General features: G+C 38.9%; 1 long non-coding RNA gene across 2 annotated transcripts; it reads right to left on the reverse strand.

The window, feature by feature from the left end:
* Positions 1–260: 260 nt before the first annotated feature.
* Positions 261–19,317, reverse strand: LOC134474613 (uncharacterized). 2 transcript variants are annotated; one of them, XR_010045483.1, is made up of 2 exons: positions 19,128–19,317; positions 261–16,655 (listed from the first exon to the last, which is right to left on the reverse strand). It is a non-coding gene; the product is annotated as an uncharacterized LOC134474613 (long non-coding RNA). The 2 variants fall into 2 exon arrangements; XR_010045482.1 differs by having other exon boundaries at positions 18,087–19,317.
* Between the last annotated feature and the right edge of the window lie 1,253 nt (positions 19,318–20,570).

Consider the following 20,570-nt stretch of genomic DNA (forward strand, 5'->3'; position numbering starts at 1 on the left):
ACCATAACCAAAATTACAGATCAGTTCACTTTCAGAAAACAGAAGCAGCACTTAAATGCAGGCATAAAGGCCTTCAATGAGAGTACCCTGAAGAGGTGAGATCAACATTATAGAACAAAAACTACTACTCATTTATCTGAGTTCACTAAAGAGAAAAATTTATAATGGTGTTGCTACAGGGGAAAGAAACTCCTGATCTACTATGTCTGGTGTGAGTTTGTGCTCTCAAAATTAAAGCATAAATTTTAGGAACAACAGAATTTAAGAGTAGAATATATTTATTGGGAGAAAGAAAGCTGTCTGAGAGAGAGAAGGGGTCCTGAGTGGGTTGCCAAAGACTGACTTTTCTAGGGACTTCTATAGAGTAAAATCATTTTGTGGGATGGATTTAAGGTGGGAATACTGGGAGCTCACAAGGCTGATAAACATAAGATGGGACAGAAATATGGGAGCCAATAAAATTAATAGTTCAGGTAAAAGTGTTTAAATTGGGATCAAATGGGGAAGCCTGTCACACAGAAAGTAGGCATTTTTATGCAGTAGTGACTCTTCAATTAAGGGTTTCAGAAGGTGACTCGACTTCACCAGGATGATAGGAATTATTTGGAATATCAGGCTTTAGTTGAATGGTAACTGCTGACTTCCTCAGAGTGCTAGAGAACCATTTCAAATATCAATCCTTACAATGTGAATACATTTGCTTAATCCTTTGTCCTGAAGTCTGACACTTAGCAGGAAGTGTCTGCCTTCCCTATAGTTCAAGGTATCTGGGCTTCTGCATGGGATCCTTGGAGAACCTAGCCCTGTCTCACTGCCAACATTATTTGACTAACTCAGCTGCCCATTACAGTATTGTTTGGAGAATTGAATACAAATGTCTTGTGCTCTGGCTGAATGATCTGGGGATTACAGTGTACAAAGTATTTACCATTGCTGTCCCCTGATTAACATGTTTTGAAATTTAGTTTTAGTTTATTTTTATCCTTGAAATCAAATGAAATTAGAAATAAAAAGCCTGAGGTAAATCTCTTTGGTACAAGCACTCCTCGGTGGATATCCGCACTGTAGAAGACATTCAGCTCCAGAAGTCTGCACTACAGTCCATCATTTGGGATCCACTCTTGCAGGGAGGGGTTCCTTTCCCTGTTTATTCTTGATTCAGAAGGAGAGCAGTAGAGCAAGACTGAATCACTGATGAAGAGGTGAGCTATATGAACTGTCCAAGCAAGTGGGCCACAGCAAGCGATCTCTTAGGTCTTTTATTTAAATAATTGCTCTGGTAAGGACTTATGTATAAAGCCTTAGGCTAAGTGTGATTCTTTTAATCACAGCATCAGCAGAGGATGAGATGGAACAATCACAGCTTTGAAGCTGACTTTGTGAAGCAATTTTGCTAGGTGATTTAGCAGAATGTGTGGTAGGTGTTTTTATACCTGCATTTGAAGTTTAAGGAAACAGGTAAGTTTAGGTCAAGAATATAAATGTAAATAGGATAGCTGAATCATGAAAATTATGATTTCATTTTTTTTGGACCAGGAAATGTGCATTTCAGGGTAATTTGTGCAGCAGTCTTAAATATGCCCGTATTTGAGTAAAACATAGTGAAACGTGAATGAGCCAGGCATTCTAGGTTCTGAAAGTGGAGGCATTATCAAAACTTTTTTACAATGCTATTGCTGGTGCTTTTTATAGGAAATAAGATAGGGCAATAAAGCATGATAAATGATTCTATAATAATTTAAAACTCGTGCACAAATGAAGAAGCCAAAAAACAAACAAACAAACAAAAAGTCAAAGAAAAAAAGACGAAGAGACAATCTACAGGATAGGAGAAGATTGCATGTTACTCCTTGACAGCTAACATGTAAATCCAATAGAAATTTGAAATGAATACACACTTTTCAGAACAGGTACAAATTGTCAAGAAATAGCTGAAGAACTATTGAACATTTATGCACAATAGAGATATGCAAATCAGTACACCATCTCATTGCAGAGACAAATCACCACAAGATCAAAAGAACACTCATGAGACATCAGGAAACTATTTAACTTTGTTGGTGGAAATGTAAGCAAGTATTTCAACCACTACTGAAGTCAGTGTTCAAAGTATTCAAATGATTAAACATAGTAAGTCCACTAAGTGCAGTGCTTCCTTTAGTGGGTCTCATACTCAAAGATCTAAGGACCCATTGCTGTGATTCATGCATATTCCTGTTTACTGCAGCAATAGTCACTTTTCTGTGGAGAGCTGCAGCAAGCACTGCTCCATCACCACCAAATGCCAATGATGAACAACAAATACTCATCGGTGTACTCTTTTTAGTAAATGATATATTTTATTATGAAATGGGCCCATGACAGTTTATTGTTGTCAAATTGATGATGTATTTGATATATTCATATTTCTGAAGGCATAGGCCTCCAAGATTGTAAAATGGGGATTGCTTATGGGAGCAGACTTTTTTTCCATGTTCATACCTCTCCTAATCCCAAAGACTTGTGAGGTTCACATTCCACTAAAGGTCAATAAATTGGTCAATGATACATAAGAGACTTCTTGGGTATTTGATAAGGGTGCTTGACTAAAATGGATATTTTATGTCAAAAGAGAAATTCAGATTATTGCAAGGATGTCATAATACAATAACATGTACGGTTCTGATTTCGATTTGCTATGTAAAATATGTCACTGTTAACACTGTAGGTATTCAAATGTTAAAATATCCATGGATAGTAGAAAATACATTTCACTTAATGTTCTAAGGTGTTTCATGTTTAGATAAAACAGTAATGTTAAGCTTACTGCCTCTAATGTATTGTATTGTGATCAATCTTTTCTTCTGGATGTCCAACAGCTAAGGTTTAGGACCAAAAATGAGAGACACAAATGGGCTAAATGGATAGCCAATGTTTTGTCCACAGCACTTCAAGCTTGGAGGAGACTCAGGATGTAAAAGAAATCCTGCTTTCATCATCAGAAGATAACCAGTAAGTACCTAGTATTCTGATCAGAAAGATGATGAGACCAAAAAGGAAAGTGACCTTTGATGCAAGGTGTGCTTAAGGAGAGTCACGAGTCACCAGAAAAATCTCCTAAGTTTTCACAGAAATCAACATGGTCAAGCAATGGCCATGACTCTTCCAGGTGGCAGACACTGATAGAAGAGATATGAGGAGCTATGCATGGTTATAAGAGCTGGCCTTGATAGGAAGTAACGAACCCATTGTCCTTAGTGTAATCCTTATGTTAGCTTGATCTTGAACCTTCTGCAGAAAAGTCTGGACTTGGGAGGTACAGTGCAATTCTAAAATATTCTAAAATATTGTCTAAAATATTGTTTGTAGGTGAATCTCATATCACTAACATCATCTAACAATTGCTATCTATGCTGGTAACTGACAACCATTATGGATGGATGGACTGTGCAGTGGTCGGAGCTCTAACACAACTTCTACATCTTCAGCAGGACACCCATCTGTGTATCAACCAAACAAGAAGGGGGGACATGTTGGAGCCATTGAAGCTGAATACTCATGCAGGGCTGTGATGTGGCACAGGCATGATTGAACTGAGAATCAAGAGATGCCTCAAGTGGCAAGATAGGCCACATTGAGGCCACCTAGACACTTTCTGTGGGATAGTTCTCTGCAGTTACCATCGTCTGTTGCTTGGAGTGGGTCTTGAACCTCTCCCAAGATCCTGTTCAGGTTTCCTCCATTTTCCACTCAACTCCTGCCTGCATGAGGTTGGCCAGCTGGCTAGAAGAGTGATGAGCTCTGCCAAGGATCTCTCTCCTCCAGCAGCCCTGAAGACCATGCTGTGTTTCTCATTTCTTAGAGTCTTTTTGGTACACCTTTTTGGCATCTTGTTTTCTAGGAAAAGACTTCAACATGAAACATAAAATGTATCTGTTTTAAGACTCAGCACTGAAATCTGGTATTGTTTTATGATGAGAGGAAAAAGAAAAAGTATCAAACCTGTTTAAGACAATTCATGAATGCAAAAGCTGTTATATTCCACTGTATTTTTTTTGGTTCACCAATGCCAAATCCTCTTACATGACACAACTTTCCTCAAGACAATTATTTCCACTCCAATCAATGACCTACATATGAATTATTTTCTGTAGGACACACACACAGATATGCAGGTTTTATGATATGTCTCCACCAAGTCATCCTGAAGAAAAAATAAAAAATCCAGAGCCATCCCATGCCTGAGAAGAGAAATAGAAAGCTAATATGGCCTTGCTGTGAGCTGGTGGATGTCATATGGGGAATGATAGGGGAACCTAGCCAATGTGCCCATGTTGTGATTCTCTGGAAGCTATTCTGGTTCTCTGAAGAAAAACAAGACAGTAACTTGCACTTCCTGTGAGCTAGCCATTGCATTGGCAGGGAGATGAGCACCACAGTCACCTCCTCCCACCACCAACAGTCTGACTGGTTTAGAGCACATACTGAGTTGATAGCAATGGAGCTATAATAAAACTTAATCTTTGTATTACTTGATTGGCTTTGCAGCCTAAGGCTAGTATTCTTAAGCATGTATTTAAATTGGGAAATGATGGTAAAAGAAGTTCCAAAAACTGCATATCTTTATGGAAATTAAATATTACTCTTCTAGACATCCAACGGGTGGCAGATTAAATAAAGGAAGAAACTTAAAAATATCTACAACCTAACAAGAACATAGATGCAAAATCCTGTATCTTATGGGACTCAATGAAAGAAATCCAAATAGTTAAATTTATAGTAGTCAAATTTCACATCAGGGAATAGAAAGAACACAGTGTTGTATCTCATTCTTCCAGATGAATGGCAAGACAAACACAAATCCCATACAAGGGAGGAAATTATAAGACCAGACAAGAAATTCATGCAATGCAGAACAAGAAAACAATACAAATAATTAATGAATCAAAGAGGTGGTTCACTGAAAGAATAAACAAAATGGATAAACCCTTGGACAACAATATCATAAAAGAAAAAATAAAGACTGAAAACCATGCACTGAGGAATCAGAAGAATAAAATAATTACAGATGCTGTGAAAATTCAGAAGATCATCAATATCTACTTGCAAAGCTTATACTTTCATAGGTTAGAAAATATAGAAATGCACTGATTCCTAGAAACATATGAAATGCCAAATCTGATCCAATAAGATATAAAAATTCTAGAAAATATATTATCAGATTATCAATGAGAATGAAGATCTAATTAAAAATTTATCAGATGGTGGGCATGGTGGTGCAGAAATTGGTAGGCTGAGGTACAAGGATTGTTGTGAGTTCAAGAATAAACAACGCTACAAAGTGAGCTCAAGGCCAACCTGAACTGAATAATGAGAGCCTATCTCATGAGAAAATTAAAAAAAAGAAAAACAATGACAACAGAAAAGCAAATGACCAACATAAAAAAGTCTAGGTCCTGATGGATTTACTGCTGAATTCTACAATAAATGTAGAAAAAAATTTAAGGCCACTGCTGTTTAATGACATTGAAAGAGAAGCTGTTCTCCCTAACTCATTCCTGGAAGCAAGTATTACCCTGATACTAACACCAGAGAAAGACCCAACCAGAAAAAATAAACTATAGAACAGTTTTCCTAATGAACAAGATGCAAAAATCCTTAACAATATACTAGCAAAGTGAATGTAGCAAATCATCAAGAAGATTTTAAAACCTGATCAACTTGGATTCATCCTAAGAAGTCAGGGATGTTTCAGTACATGCAAATCAACAAATTTAAATGTCATATCAACACAGTCAAAAACAAAAGTCACATGGTGATCATCTCAATAAATGCACAATAAGATTCTTATAAAAGCAAGCACTGATTTGTGATAAAAAGCCTACAGTAAATAATGACAGATGACCTTTACCTCAAGCTGATAAAATCAAACAATGACATGGCTGGAGATTTAGCTCACTAGCATAAGCACCTGCCTTGCAATTGTGTGGTCATGAGTTTGGTCATCAGTACTGATTTTAAAAAAAGACAAAAAAATCAAACAATGAGAAAAAAATTCCAGCATCATACTAAATAGGGAATAACTGACAAATTTGATTTTACAGTTATGAAAAGGACATGGATCACTACTATGACCATTCCCATTCAATATAGCTCTGTAAACATTAGGCAGTCCAATTAGACAAAAGAGAGAAATAAGAATAAATATATAATAGAAAGTAATTAAACTATCATTATTCACAGATGATATGATATTGTAAATAGAAGATACCAAAGACTCCACCAAAACAGTCCTAGAATTAATATCCAAATTCAATAATGTAGCAGGGGATGTAGTTGACAATCAAAAATCAATATCATTCCTGTACACAATCAACAAACTCACCAAGAGAGAAATTACAGAAACCACAGCCTTTACAATAGTCTCCCAGAAAACAAAATACATGGAAAGAACCTAATGAAGAAAGTAAAGGACTTACATATTGAAAATTATAGTACTTTGGAAAAAGATATTGAAGAGATTATCATAAAAAGAAAGATATTCCTTGCCCATTCTGTGCATTGTCTTTTCACTCTGTTAGTTATATCTTTTCATGTAGAAATATTTTTAATAAGATGGGGTCCCAGTGGCTGATTCTTTAAAATTTGTATTTTGTTCATGAAGCCTCATTAGTGTTTCTGTTTTAATATTTAGATCTAATCTAGCTTGACTTTTGTTTTTTTCATAGTGATAGACATGTCTCCAGTTTAACTCTTCAGTATGAGAAAAGTCATTTTCTTCAGCACCATTTATTGAAGAGGCTATCTCTCTTCCAGTGAACATGTTTGGCTCCTTTGTCAAACACAAAGTAGCAGAGTGTGTTTGGAGTTCTATTTGCATCTTCTAGTCTTTTTGGTTCATTCTCAGGTCTGTTTTTCTGCCATAACTATGCTGATTTTCTAATAGTAGCTTTCTAGTATTATAGCAAGTCAGGAATTGTGATACTTCCTGACTTGCCTTTCTTGCCCAGCAATGTCTTTGATGATCTAGAGCATTTCTGTTTCCAGATGAATTTTAGAAATGTTCTCTCTACGTTTGTGAGCTATCCTAGTGGTACTTTGGTGGGCAATGCATTACATCTATATGACAGTTTGCAATAAGATTTTTTTGAGTTTTCTCCATATCCTTGAAGGTAGTTTTACTGGTCTCTTATACTCACCACATGAAACATAATAGGTATGATCTTAAGAGTTTCAAACTTTTGAGTTCTTCTTCCCAAGGATATCCACAATAATAGGATATTTTTTCTGTTTCTTTGAGACATGTTTTCCCCATGCAGTTCAGGTTGACTGCGGACTCACGTCTTAGTCCAGTCAATTCACACTGATTATCCTACTTCAGCCTCCCAAGTTCTGGGATTACAGGTGTGCACATAAAACTTGAAAGAATTCCTGGTGTTATTTGAAACCTGAATAAACAGTCATGAGATACACATGTATTCATTAACTGCCATTCCCTTGAAGGAAAAGTGTCCAATATAACACAAAACATCCTTGGAGTGTAGGGAATCAGAAGATGCGTTTCTATCTCTTATGAGCCCTGGATGCCAGGATACACTACTGCAGAAACAGGAAATGTCACAGATAGGAATATGAATGAAATGTGAGCATTAGTATTAAGAATTCAGAGAGTATTGTATTTAAGGATGATGAGAAAAAGACCAGTGAAAAGCAATGAGAGTCCTGGGGAGCTTCACTTGTCCTGACTATAGATCATGCTTTACTATAAGGATGAACATCATAAACAGTGAAATATTCAAACATTATGTGCATTTGACCCTAGAAAATATTGAGGCCTGACACTGTAGCTCAGCTGTATTGTAGCCTGGCATAACAGATGCCATCTTGCACCCTGCTTTTATCTAGTGCCCTGTATTAGATCCAAGAAAATGAAAAATCACTCACGATATAAGTTCCATGAGAAAAGCAAAAGGAGCTGTACCCAAGTAAAAAAAAGTAACATGCTAAGAAAAAAAGCAGGATACAGGTGTCAACCAAAAATTAATTTAAGATTCTAGCTAAATTGTTTCCAACAGGATGTCTTCTGTGATTCTCTCTTTTAAAAATGCCAAACTTTCCAGTTCAGAGTCAATTGTTTAGATTCTGAAATGGGGAAGGGGGTCTGTATAAAAGTGGTTTTGAGCTCAAATATTTAAATTCCAAATTTATTCTCTGGATGCTTGGATTCCTGTACTGTTGTTCACAAACTCACTTCAACATGCAGAAAGATTACTGACAGAAGCAAACCTCTGGATTAAATGTCAGTGCCCCTGAAATGAAAGAGTAATGCTGAAAAGGAGGGAAGAAAATGACAAACCCCATGTGTTATGATGCCCACCTCTTTTCCACAGCATTAAAGAGGCTGAAACAGGAGAATGGCCATGTATTCAAGGACAGTCTAACCTACAAAGTTAGTGAAAGGCCAGCCAGAACTACAAAGTGAGACTACATCTTTAAAAACAAAAAAATAAAAATGAAAAAAGTAAAAAAACCAAGGGAAAGAGAAAGACTATTAAAGGAAAACAAAAATAATAGAGCTGAATGAAAGCTGATCTAAATTGGCAATTATGGAATGATGTTGCAGCAGACAGCTGGCCATGTAGTGGCTTCCTGGCAGCTGTGATAAATACAGAGTTAGGAATGGTACCTATTGTGCTATAGCACAACAGTGAACTCCTTCCTCCAATAAATCTGCAATTTGCTCGAATGAAGAGGTCCAAAAACTCATTGAAATCTTAAACTCAGAGCAAGCACGTAGCTTCATGCAAAGGCTTTCAAAGATTTCTTTGACCACTAAGCTCAAAACCCAGCCCAACATTTTCAGCTTCTATATATGACTATTACCAATGTTTAATTTACCATTGACATATTTAATTAAAACTCTTATTAATCTACATCTTCACAAATGAAATTATTTTCTTTCTCTGCAGTTTAAAACACTGTTTTTTTTAAGTACGGGGGATCAAACTAACAACTTAGCACTTCCCAGGCAGGTGCTTCTGCATGCTGAGCTAAACCCCTGACCTCTATTGAATAATATTTTATTAAATGTATAAGCATCACATTATCCAGTCAAATGGTATTGTGATTTTACTACAGGAGGTCAACGTAGAGAAAAATTGATATACAGTCAGAGAGGAATTGAAACCTGAAAGGTGTCAACATAAAATACTAACACAACAATCCCTCTACAGGCTCAGCTGAAGAAAGCCAGACACAAAAGTGAAGATGCAGTGACCATGTCTACATGCCTCTTGAAGAGAAAACAATAGCTTGAAATGTACTACAGTTATCACTACTTCCTCCATGAAGTCCAAATAGGCATCAATTACCATACTCAATGACCAGAACAACTGGACTATTTTTCCCACAAAATGCCTTTGCTCTTTCAACATCCTTTTTCTGGGTGACTTCTTCCCAGGTTAAATAATATTAGTTGAGCCACTAACTACAAGCTTATAGGTTGATTGTAGTTTGGGACTCACACTCAAGCTTATAGGTTGATTGTAGTTTGAGACTCACACTCTAGTCACATTGTGACTTTGTTGCATAAATGACCCCTAACAATAGGTCTGTGACTTAAACACTGAAGAGCACTCCTGAAAATCCAGGGCTATTCTTCTCTCTTTTTTCCCAGAAAGCTTTTTGAACTTCTTTTGGTTTGTGACTTCATTCCTTAATGTTGTGAGCCAACAAACTTTGTGCATTTGACATCAAACAGGGCAAGATTATACTTGTCCTATTTCCATTTGAATATCAAACATCTGCTAAATGTTCCAAAACCTTTGCATGAAGCTACTTGCTTGATCTGCATTTTTAAAGACATATTTTGTCTTGAGGCCTGGCCTATAACAAGAGGTATCTGCTCCCCCATAGTTGCAAGGTGTCTGGGCTGCTGTGCTGGCCACTTCTAGGACCTGATCCTGTCTCCCTGGCTGTATATTTCTAACTAACTCAGCTGGCTGTGACAACAGGGCTGGGCCCTCAATGGAGCCAGAAAATAAGTTCAGATGGCTTCTAGCATTTGAAGAGACAATAACCTCCTGCTGTGGGCCAAATCTCAAAAGAACAGGAAAGGAAATACAACCAAGTGCTAAGAACCAACACTTCAAATAGTTCTCTGAGCACCCAGAGGAACTCAAGAGTCCCCATCTCAACCCCCTACAGGAAGTGTCCCTGCTCTTAAACAGGCCCAATTAGTATGTGACTTGCTCTCCCATTTGCTCCCAATTTAATCAATTTTACCTGTGAAATTAACCTTATTGGTTGACCACAGTCTTATCCCGCCTTATGCTAATGTTCAAAATTCCTATTTTTTCCCTACTGTGACCCATCTGACCTCATGGTTTAACTCTGTACAAGCTCCTCAAAAAGACAGAGTCATTGGCAACCCACTCAGGACACCTTCTGTCTCTCAGAAGCTTTCCTTCTCCCAGTAAATTTGTTCCATTCTTAAACTCCATCATTCCTAAAATCCATTCTTTAAATTTAGAGAACACAAACGCATACTGGACATATAGTAGGTAAGGAGTTTCATTACCCTATACCATTAACCTGAACCAAATTAACATGACTATACTATATAATGTCTGAAATTTGCTCCTTCTCCTGCAGTTTTAAGTGATTAATACAAATCACAGTGATTGTAGTCCTGGCAATATCTAAAATTGTATACATCAGTCATTATAAATGTTAAATAATTGGTTTGAGTGTATTATTTAGCAAGAACTAGACATTGCCATTGCAGTAGGTTATATCTTATTAAAGAGAAGATTCACCTATAATTGTTCAGAAAAGTTTCTACACAATTTTTCATTAGAAAAACTGTGTATTTTGTCAGTTTCTAGAAAGCATCTATTATATTATTGAAAGCTGTCTGTAGGTCTCTAGGACGTTGGCTGTATTTTGATGCATATTTGTGTTTTGAAATTTATATGAAGATTTATTTTTATCTTAGGATTAAACTTCCTGCATTGACACTGATAGAGTGAAGCAACAGCCCACTGCATTAATTTCCATTGGGTCCTCGTGGCATTTAACATGAGAATTATTGAAGAGATAAATTAGCTTCATAGATACACAAGAATCAGTACTGTTACTGAAAGAGTTTTGGCTGAGACAGGACACTGTAGCCAGTGAGGCAGAACCAAGGAGCTCCTATCTCCCCCACCCCTAGGAAATTACCTGTGACTCCAACTTCCCTGCACCTAGGAATTTACCTATGGTGCCAAACAAAGACCAATGGACTACGTGTGCATCCCTAATGCCCCCTCAGGTTCCACCCCAAACCTAGGTTGCTTATATGCCCCCATGCCATGAGTCCATGAGAGAGAAAGCCTGACTCCAATGGTTAGGGGGTTTTTGTTTTCTCTCTTCGCATTCTCAGAATAAAGGCCTCTTTTGTTTTATACTTCTCATCTTTTGGATGTACTATATAATCTTATCAGTTAGGATTTTGTGGCCCAATAGAGAAGCAGAATATAAGAAAAAGTAAAAGTGTCCTTTCCATTTAAAGAATGTGGAGGGGAGCCTACAGCCACCAAGGGTTTGCCTTTTTTTCTGACTGATTATGGGATTATGGAGAATATGTGAAATTTTGCTCTATGTGGTTCCTGGCACTAACATTGATGTCATGCAAGGAGCTGATAGGAATTTTCTTTGGGCCTCTGGAAAAGGAATGAGGAAGTTGTATTCAGGGAAAAAAAGAGGAAGTAGCCATATGGGTAAGCATGGCTGATTTTGTAAGATCACCATCATGAAGAAGACCCCAAGGAACCAGCTCTCATGAAAAATCAAGCGGTTTTATTGTCTGCGCATGCGAGGGACTCTCTGACCGCACTCCAGTGGGGAGAGGGGAGAGTGCCCGGGTAAGGGAGTGCAGAGTATATAAAGCCAAAAACCACAAAGCAAGCATTGGTTACAGAAGCAGATGGCATTGGTGTTTTGAAAACTCATATCCTGTCTTGCATGGTCGATATTTCACAATGCTCTTATTTTTGAGGATGTTGGACCACAACTTCCCTATCAGGCCAAAATATCTAGTTGTTCTGACCATGTGACAAGGCAAGAGGGGTTTTCTGGATGTTTTAACACTTCATTTCCCCCTTTTCTTGTGAGGATCTCTAATCCTAGAGATTATTAGTAGGTATTGGATCATATTGGTATCCTAAGACCATCATCTTTACCTGGGAGACCTGGGATCGCACCAGATGTGTAATCTTGTTTAAAACGCAAGGGCCAATGGTAAGGAATAAGAGCAAAGCAGCTAAAGGGCCTAGGAGGGGGACAGCATAAGGAACTAGCCCTTGCCATAGGGAAGAGAAGGATGTCCCCAAAGAGTATTTTTTTTCTCTAGTTTTGATATTTTCTCTGAGTTTGGACATGGCATCTTTTATTATGCCTGAATGGTCAACATAAAAACAGCACTCTTCTTTTAGAGTGGCACATAGGCTGCCCTCCTTTAGGAGGAGTAGGTCTAGTCCCCTCTTATTTTGGACAACTACTTTAGCTGACAAGTCTATATGTTCTTGAATGACCTGAATGGTACTAGATAATTTCTGTATATCACTAACAATCTGGTTGGAAGGTTGGACAAAAACCCCTACTACTGTTGCCCCCAGACCTAAGGCTCCTGATATCTCTAAGCCTATCAATAAGGAATAAATTGAATTGCCCTCTTTGAGTGGCCTGTGATGTAATCTAAACTAGGAATGGGGACAGGCTCATCCCCGGGTAGGATCTCTATATCAGGCAACAGGACAGCTGTTACACATATCCCTATCCAGTTAGTTGGGAGGAAATTATAGGCCATATTTCCTCCACAAATAAATACTTGTCCTTTGGCAGTATAAAGGAGGTAGTCTGCTTAACTATGGAACTAAAATTAGTAAATGTGATGAACTCCACATCAAAGTTGGAGGTATCGTTATGAAGACCTCCTTGGAGACAGAGAGAGTCCTTGAAGTCTACTGGTTGTACTCTAAAGGGGGGACCAGCACTAAAATTTAAGTAATCTTGTTTCTCCAGTGTAGCCAGAGAAACACTGTTGGGGATGGCAAGGGGTATGGGGGAGCCCTGTGCCATGCATAACCAGCAATTCTTCAGCCAAATTTGGGTTGGAAGCATTTAAGGCTTTATGAGTGACCTCTAGAATATCATAAGTTTGAGCGTCCAGACCAACTCCCCACGATTTATGCAGCTTATTTTTATTAGCAGCTTTACTCGTTCCTCAACCACCAGAGTTTGTTTTTTTTTTTTTTTTTTTGTGGATCTTATCTTGTGGCCTGCCCCTATCAGACACATGTATAGGGCCACCATGCTCCAGCTCACTGATTATCAACCATGTTAAGACATGAGGCTTGGGCATACATAGAACTTCCTATCACTGTCAAATATGTCAACCAATCACCTTTAACCCTTTTAGCCTTTGTCCTCATAAGCTCAGCAGTGAAGTAAGTTTTGCTATCTATGCTATACATTCTTGTACAGAGTCATAGCAGTAGGAATGCATTTTTGAATACTAAGAACAATTCTGATGGCATGGCCCTCACTGACTGCCTTTGTTAGGTATCACACAGGGGCTTTATCATTTACATCCACCTTTTAGTCAAACCCCCTGTACCTGAGGGTATAGCTACAAGGAATGTTAACTTGCACTCACAATCTGTCCGAAAGACTGTATGTATACAGTTTCTCATTTGTGTGGGAAGGATCTCGATACTTGTTTCCTATTGTATGTATAATTCCCCCCAGTTGGTGTCTTTACCTTTAGTAATATAGCCCCCTCCACAATAACAGAAGCTCCCACATAAAGATCTTAACAATTGTTCTTTGCTTACAGGGGGACCAAAACCGCCATGCATCAATGTTATTGATGCCATCGGCATCAATGTTATTAAAATCAAAGCAAGCAAGCTAAAAAAGTTCATGACCAGCATAATCTTAGTCAATTTTAACTTTAAGGGGTTACCAGTCTGCTATGTAGTCTACTGAGTAAGTCCTTCGTTGTCCACTGTTTCCAGTGGCTTTACGTGAGTGTAGTGAATCTATGCAGTTTTTTCTGCTACCTTGATGGCAGTGGGGGTACTGAGCACCATGGTGAAAGGTCCTTCCCAGCGGGGTTTGAGAGAGTCACGGTGGTGACATTGCCCCAAGACTGGAGTCCCTGGCTTGATTGGCACCTTGAGAGGTGTCTCTGAAGGCAGATCCAGGTTTTTTTGTCTAGTCTAAACAGCTGGTGGATTGAAGTCAACATGGGTTGGAGAGTCTGTCAGGACTTAATGAGATCTTGATTAGTTATTTTAGCTAGTTTATTTTCTGGCAATCTTGGAACCAATGGCAAGGGCCTCCCAACATGGCTTCAATGGGGGAAATTCCAGAAACATATGGGGTACATCTAGCTCTTAGTGCAAAGGGAAGAAGGCTCACCCAATTATCACCAGTTTTTGAAGATAGCTTAGCTAAAATGTCCTTGAGACTTTGGTAAATACATTTTACTTGTCCTGAGCTTTGTGGCTGATAGGCATACTGGAGTTTTAATTAATTTTTAATGCCTGGGCTAACTTTTGGGTGACCCAGGCTATGAAAGCCAGGCCATTATCAGTCCCCATTGATAGTGGGAGGCCAAATCAAGGTATGATCTCATACAATAGCCTTTTAACTACCACTAAGGCTGACTCAGACTTAGTAGGGAATTCCTCCACCCAGCCAGTAAAAGTGTTTATTAATACCAAGAGATAGCAGTACCCCTGTAAATCAGGCTTTACCATGCCATGAAGTCTACTTTTTAATGTTCTCCTGGAACTATTTTTTAATGTCGGGTGGTCTCCAGCATAGAGCTCTTGGCTAAGTTGACTAACAATCACTGTGGGCATCTGGAGCTCAAGGAGGTGGTCAGTTTGCAGAATTTTGGAATAAAAAACCAAGTTCTGAACAATTCCACAAGTTTAGTTTTCTCTAAACGAGTAGTCTGGCGAGCCCAGTGTAACAGCTCCCACCCTAGTGCCTCCAGTAACAGTACTTGTTTATCAGGTAACTGGTATCAGCCCCCAGGGATGGGGGACTTTACTCCTAGTTGAGTTGCTAACTGTAGGTCCTTTTTTTGTGTAGACTGGTTCTGACAAGGTTGGAGGGACTAGCATCAGAGCAGTTACTTTCTTAATTGGCCCCTCTGATGTGGTTGCTATTTTTTGAGCGCCTTGATCTGCCAAACTGTTACCTAAGGTGACAGTGTCATCTCCTGTCTGGGAGTCTTCTAATGAGTAATAGCATCTCCTTGAGGCAACCAGACATCTGTCAGCAAGTCTAGAATCTGTGGAGCATTTTTAATCTTAGTCCCAGCTGAGGTTAAGAGACCTTGCTCTGATAGACAGCTCCATGTACATGTACAGTAGCAAAAGCATATCTACTGTCAGTTAAAAAGGTTTACCCTCCTTCCCATGGCTAGTTTTAGCCTCTCAGTCAAAGCAACAAGCTCCGCCTTTGTGGCAGAGGTGCCAGGTTCTACCTGCTTAACCCAGAGTACCTCCTTTTTGGTGGTCACTGCAGCCCTGGCCATTCATTTGCCATTCGGGATGAAGCTGCTTTCATCGATAAAATAGTTGTCCCAAAAGCTGGTTGGTAAGATCAGCCCGTAGGTTCTGCTCAGTTTAAGGATGTCAGCACACTCATGGAGAGGTGTCTTTTTTTCCTCCAGGTCATCATCAGGCATAAGGGTGCCTGGGTTTAAAGCTGAAGAAGTCTTGAATATCATTGACTCTGGGTCTAGAAACAGGGCTTGACAGTGTAGAATTCTAGCATTCAAAAGCCCCCCCCCCTTTTTTTTCCAGGAGGGGTTTTGATAAGAGTCTCTAAACTGTGAGAGGTTACCACAGAAATCACTTGCCCAAAGTGAGTTTCTTCGTCTCCTTAAGTAACATTGTCACAGTAGCTAGTATTCTTAGGCAAGGGGGCCATACTCCTATCACTGGATCAAGTCTTTTGGAGAGGTAGGCTATAGGCGTCTTCCAAGGGCCCTTGTCTTGTGTTTGGACTTCTTTGGCAATGCCCTTGAGTTTGTCTATGAACAAGGTGAACGCCTTGGTAACATCAGGGAGCCCCAGGGTTGGGGCCTCTGTCAAGGCCCGCTTGAGCTGCTGGAATGCCTGTTCACATTTATCAGTGCAGTTCAGTGTTTTGAGTTTCTCCCTTATAGGAATCATATAGAGGTGAGCTTTTCAGTAACATTTAGCATACAGCATCCAAATGCCCCCAGAAACTCTCATCTGTTTTTTAAGAATTTTTTCTCATAGAGGAATTCTAACACCTTGGTTATTTTTTTGTTCATAGCTTTTTGTAAATTTTCCAGTTCTAAAAGACCTTTTATGCTATCTCTATTAATTGGCTGAGGGGCATTCCCTGAAACCTCTCAAACCTTTGCAATTTTTGTCTAACATGTGGGGCCCACTGAGTTGCAAAGAGAACAACTGGTGATACTGGGAAATCTCCTTACCTCTGGATGTCCAATCGGGGTCGGACAAAAGGAGAACATGGTTTTGGCACTCTGGATCAGAGAGCCGGCTTCATTTGGATGGCACATTGCTTATTCTTTTTCTCCCAGGATGTCACGAAGCAGGCCATCATTTTACTGAAATTATATTCTTAACAAAAAAGGACTTTTTTATAGGTAACAAAGTTGTGCTGCATAATCTCCCAGATATTTACACCAATGCAGATACTTATAGCACATGTATCTTATCTCTAGTATTACCTATAATCTCATTTCAATGGAAACATTTTGCAGCAAAGTACAATCTTATGAATACTTCTACCAAAACTGATCTAATACTGTCAAATTCTGAACACATTTTCTTCTGGTCAAACCTGTTATTTGTAGTACTATAAACCAAGACAAATAAAATTCACATCTTTTTGAGCCTTCTACAATTTACAATATACCACCCAAGCTAAGCTTTTATCTTTTTTTTTTTTTTTTTTTTTTTCACATTCTGGCACAGCCAGACATTTTTACTTGAAGACAAAACACTTTTATTTTGTCTCCTCTTTTTACTATTACTAGTCAATTACCTTTCCTCTCGCTTCTCAGACAACATCAAAACTCTTAACAAAACCCTTGAAGTCACCTTTTAGTAGTCTAAAACATACTTAATTATTTTATGTGTTTTTACCACATAATTTTTTAAATAATGCTGTATTTTTAAAATTAAAACTGTAGCCTTTTAACTGGCTCAAACATAGTACTACCTGGTTTTTACTTGGTAAAGTTGATATGATTCTTAAAAACCATAAATATACATGTATATGTGCACATATGTTTACATTTTAACCAGAAAGAAAAATACTCTTTTTAAAAGGCATGCTGAGCTTGCAAGCAATCAATTGAAGACTTACATATTAAACAAGGTGAAGACTTACATATTAAACACACAAACAAAAGGTTGCTTCATGCATAGTTTGGTGAGCTAAAGGAAATAATTCTTACTATGAACCTTGAATCTAATAAGCCATATGGATCCTGCAACAGAAATGGGCAACACGCCCGTAAGTTAGCAACAAATTTAAACAGGCAAACAATTCTAAATTACAAAAACTCTGAACATAATTATCTAAATCCTGTAGTCCATTTTGGGCTCGTAGAAGGGGTTCCTAGGAGAGAATGTTCAGTTAGATTTGGAGTAACCAAAAGGAGAAAAATTAGAACAAATGGACATACAAACAGACGTATAAGACAAGACAAGCTGCAGCAAAATGGCCTTTGCTCAAAAATTAGTCAAATTTTGGGATCTGGAGGAATTAACAAATTAACCAATGGAGCGGTTCCCCACCCAGGGCAGAGTCACAAATGGCAAAAACAATTGACTCCGTCATCGGGAGGTTTCACTCCCCAAATTAAAGGTGTCCCCTTCCTAATGGAGCGGTTCCCCACCCGGGGTAGAGTCTCAGATGGATGGAATTTGTCCAAAAAAGAACCAAATGACTCTGTCCTCGGGGGGTTCCCACTGGCAAATTGAGGGCATCCCGTCCAAATTACAAATTTACCATGGCCCAAACAAACCCTCCAGAGTACTTACTTTCAGATGTTCAGAAATGAGTCTGTGGTCTTGCTCTCATCCCAGACCGAGCCCCCAAATGTGATAACTCAGATCCCGGTATGAAATTCAAGGAAGCAAGAAATTAAAATTAGGGAAGCAAAGCCTTTATTTCCAGGCCTGGTGACACAGCCTCCAGGAGCCAATTTGGAGACTGCACACCTGACAGCTAAAAGTCAGGGCTTTTATCTTGTAAATCCACAAACAGCTGCTGGTCACACAATGTAAGGAAGGGGATGGGGGTGTGATGCACTACAAAGCTGAAACGGCAATTAACAACCTTGGTTACCTTACTTTAGCACCTTTTACAACTGTTATTTGTAGAGGGCAACAATGGTTAACATATCAATTAGGTAAGATTTTACAATTCTTTACACAGGAGAGCATTGATTAACATATCAATCCTTACAGGTATTGTTATGATACAAATGAAGCTATTACAATCTAATGCAATTAATACAATTTGTGACTGACTACCCAGTAGAGAAGGGGGTTGTCAGGAGCTATTACCTCAGACCTTTGTTATATGGCCTTTTAGGAAGTTAAAACTTAACCTAGTTAGATTTGAAGGCGGAAAAGGAGGGAAAGCAGCAGGCAGGCTTATACAGAACAGGCTTCATGGCATGATAGTTAGGGGGCCTTAGGTTATTATAGTTCCCTTATTTTGACCAACGGTCTAGAGTAACACAAAGAGGGGTTGAGACACTTTGTCCCATGACAAAAGAGACGAGAACAAAGACTGAGACAACAGAGAACACCAACAAGACAAAATACACCACACGTTCTGGCCGGTCACACTCACATGAGATCGGTGAATCCACCACCAATGAGAGGGCAAAGAGACCCCTCCTAAAAAACTGGGAGTCTGAGGGACAAATGGACTCCCAAGAGAATCCTTTTGGGGCATCCCCCAAAGAAACTGCCCTATATTAGGATCGCAAGGTACGGGTCAGAAGTGATTTGGGGCAGTTAAGATGAACGATCGATCACAAAAATGAAACTAAAAGGAATGGCTGTACTTACCCCAAGAGACACTTTGTGGCCGTTGGGGCTGCCCTCAGCGAGGGGGGGGGCAGATCTCACTGGGGCCTCCAAATGTAAGATCACCATTGTGATGAAGACCCCAAGGAGCCAGCTCTCATGAAAAATCAAGAGGTTTTATTGTCTATGCATGCAAGGGACTCTCCAACCACACTCCGGTGGGGAGAGGGGAGAGAGAGAGTGCCCGGGTAGGGAAGTGCAGAGTATATAAAGGCGAAAATCACAAAGCAAGTGTCGGTTACAGAAGCAGATGGCTTGATGTTTTTGAAAACTCATCCTGTCTGGCAGGGTCGATAGTTCACGGTGCTCTTATTTTTGGGGACGTTGGACCACAACTTCCCTATCAGGCCAGGATATCTGGTTGTTCTGACCATGTGACAAGGCAAGAGGGGTTTCCTGAATGGTTTAACTCTTCAATTTGAACTTTAACTCTGATGAACTACCACCATGATGTCCTGTAATTTATTCTAGGGCAAAACACTTTCAAGTACATCCTGCAGTTTGAATTACAAAATGAAAAAAAGAATTTTTGCTATGTGTTTTCTTCCACAGTTAGTGGTAAACAATTCACAAGAAAAGTTTTTAGTCATTTCCTTAATGCATTGTACAAGTAAACAAACCTACAGATCAGTTCATTTTCAGAAAACAGAAGCAGCACTTACAGGCAAGGATAAAGCCCTTCAGTGCAAGTGTCCCTTAAGAGGTTAGATCAACATTTAAGAATACAATCATCTACTGATTTCTTTGACTTCAAGAAAAAGAAAAATTTATAGTGGTATTGCTATAGGGGAATGAAACTCCTGGTCTACTATGCTGGTATGAGTTTGTGTTCTCTAAAGTCAAAATAAGAATTTTAGGAACAACAAAAGTAAAGATAATATACTTATTTGGAGAAAGACAGCTGAGGGAGAGAGTGAATTCATCCTGAGTGGGTTGGCAAAGACTGTCTTTTCCAAGGATTTTATAGAGTAAAATCTTATGGTGAGATGGGTTTAATTTGGAGAAAACTAGGAACTCAAAATGCAGATGAGCATAAGATGGGACAGATCTATGGTTGTCAATAAGATAAATAGTCCAGGTAAAGTTAATTAAATTGGAAACAAATGGGGAAGGGAGTCACTTAGAAAGCAGGCATTCTTAGGCAGCAGTGAATTTTCCCTTAGGAGGTTGGGAGGGTGACTCTTGATAGGAATTAATTACAATATCAGTCCTTAGGATATGGAGACATTTATTTGAATGGTGACTCCTGACTTCCTCAGAGTGCTAGGGAACTATTTAGAATATCAGTCCTTAGAGTATGGATGAATTTGTTGATTTTTTTGTCTTGAGGCTTGGCCCATAGCAGGAGCTGTCCATTGTTGTAACCTAGTTCTAACCAATGGACCTCCTTTCTCTTCTGTATGTGCCATTTCAATAGAGATTAAA

Source organism: Cavia porcellus, unplaced genomic scaffold (genome assembly GCF_034190915.1).
Source record: "Cavia porcellus strain 051 isolate PalLab524CR breed Dunkin Hartley unplaced genomic scaffold, mCavPor4.1 scaffold_34, whole genome shotgun sequence".
Taxonomy (NCBI): Eukaryota; Metazoa; Chordata; class Mammalia; order Rodentia; family Caviidae; genus Cavia; species Cavia porcellus.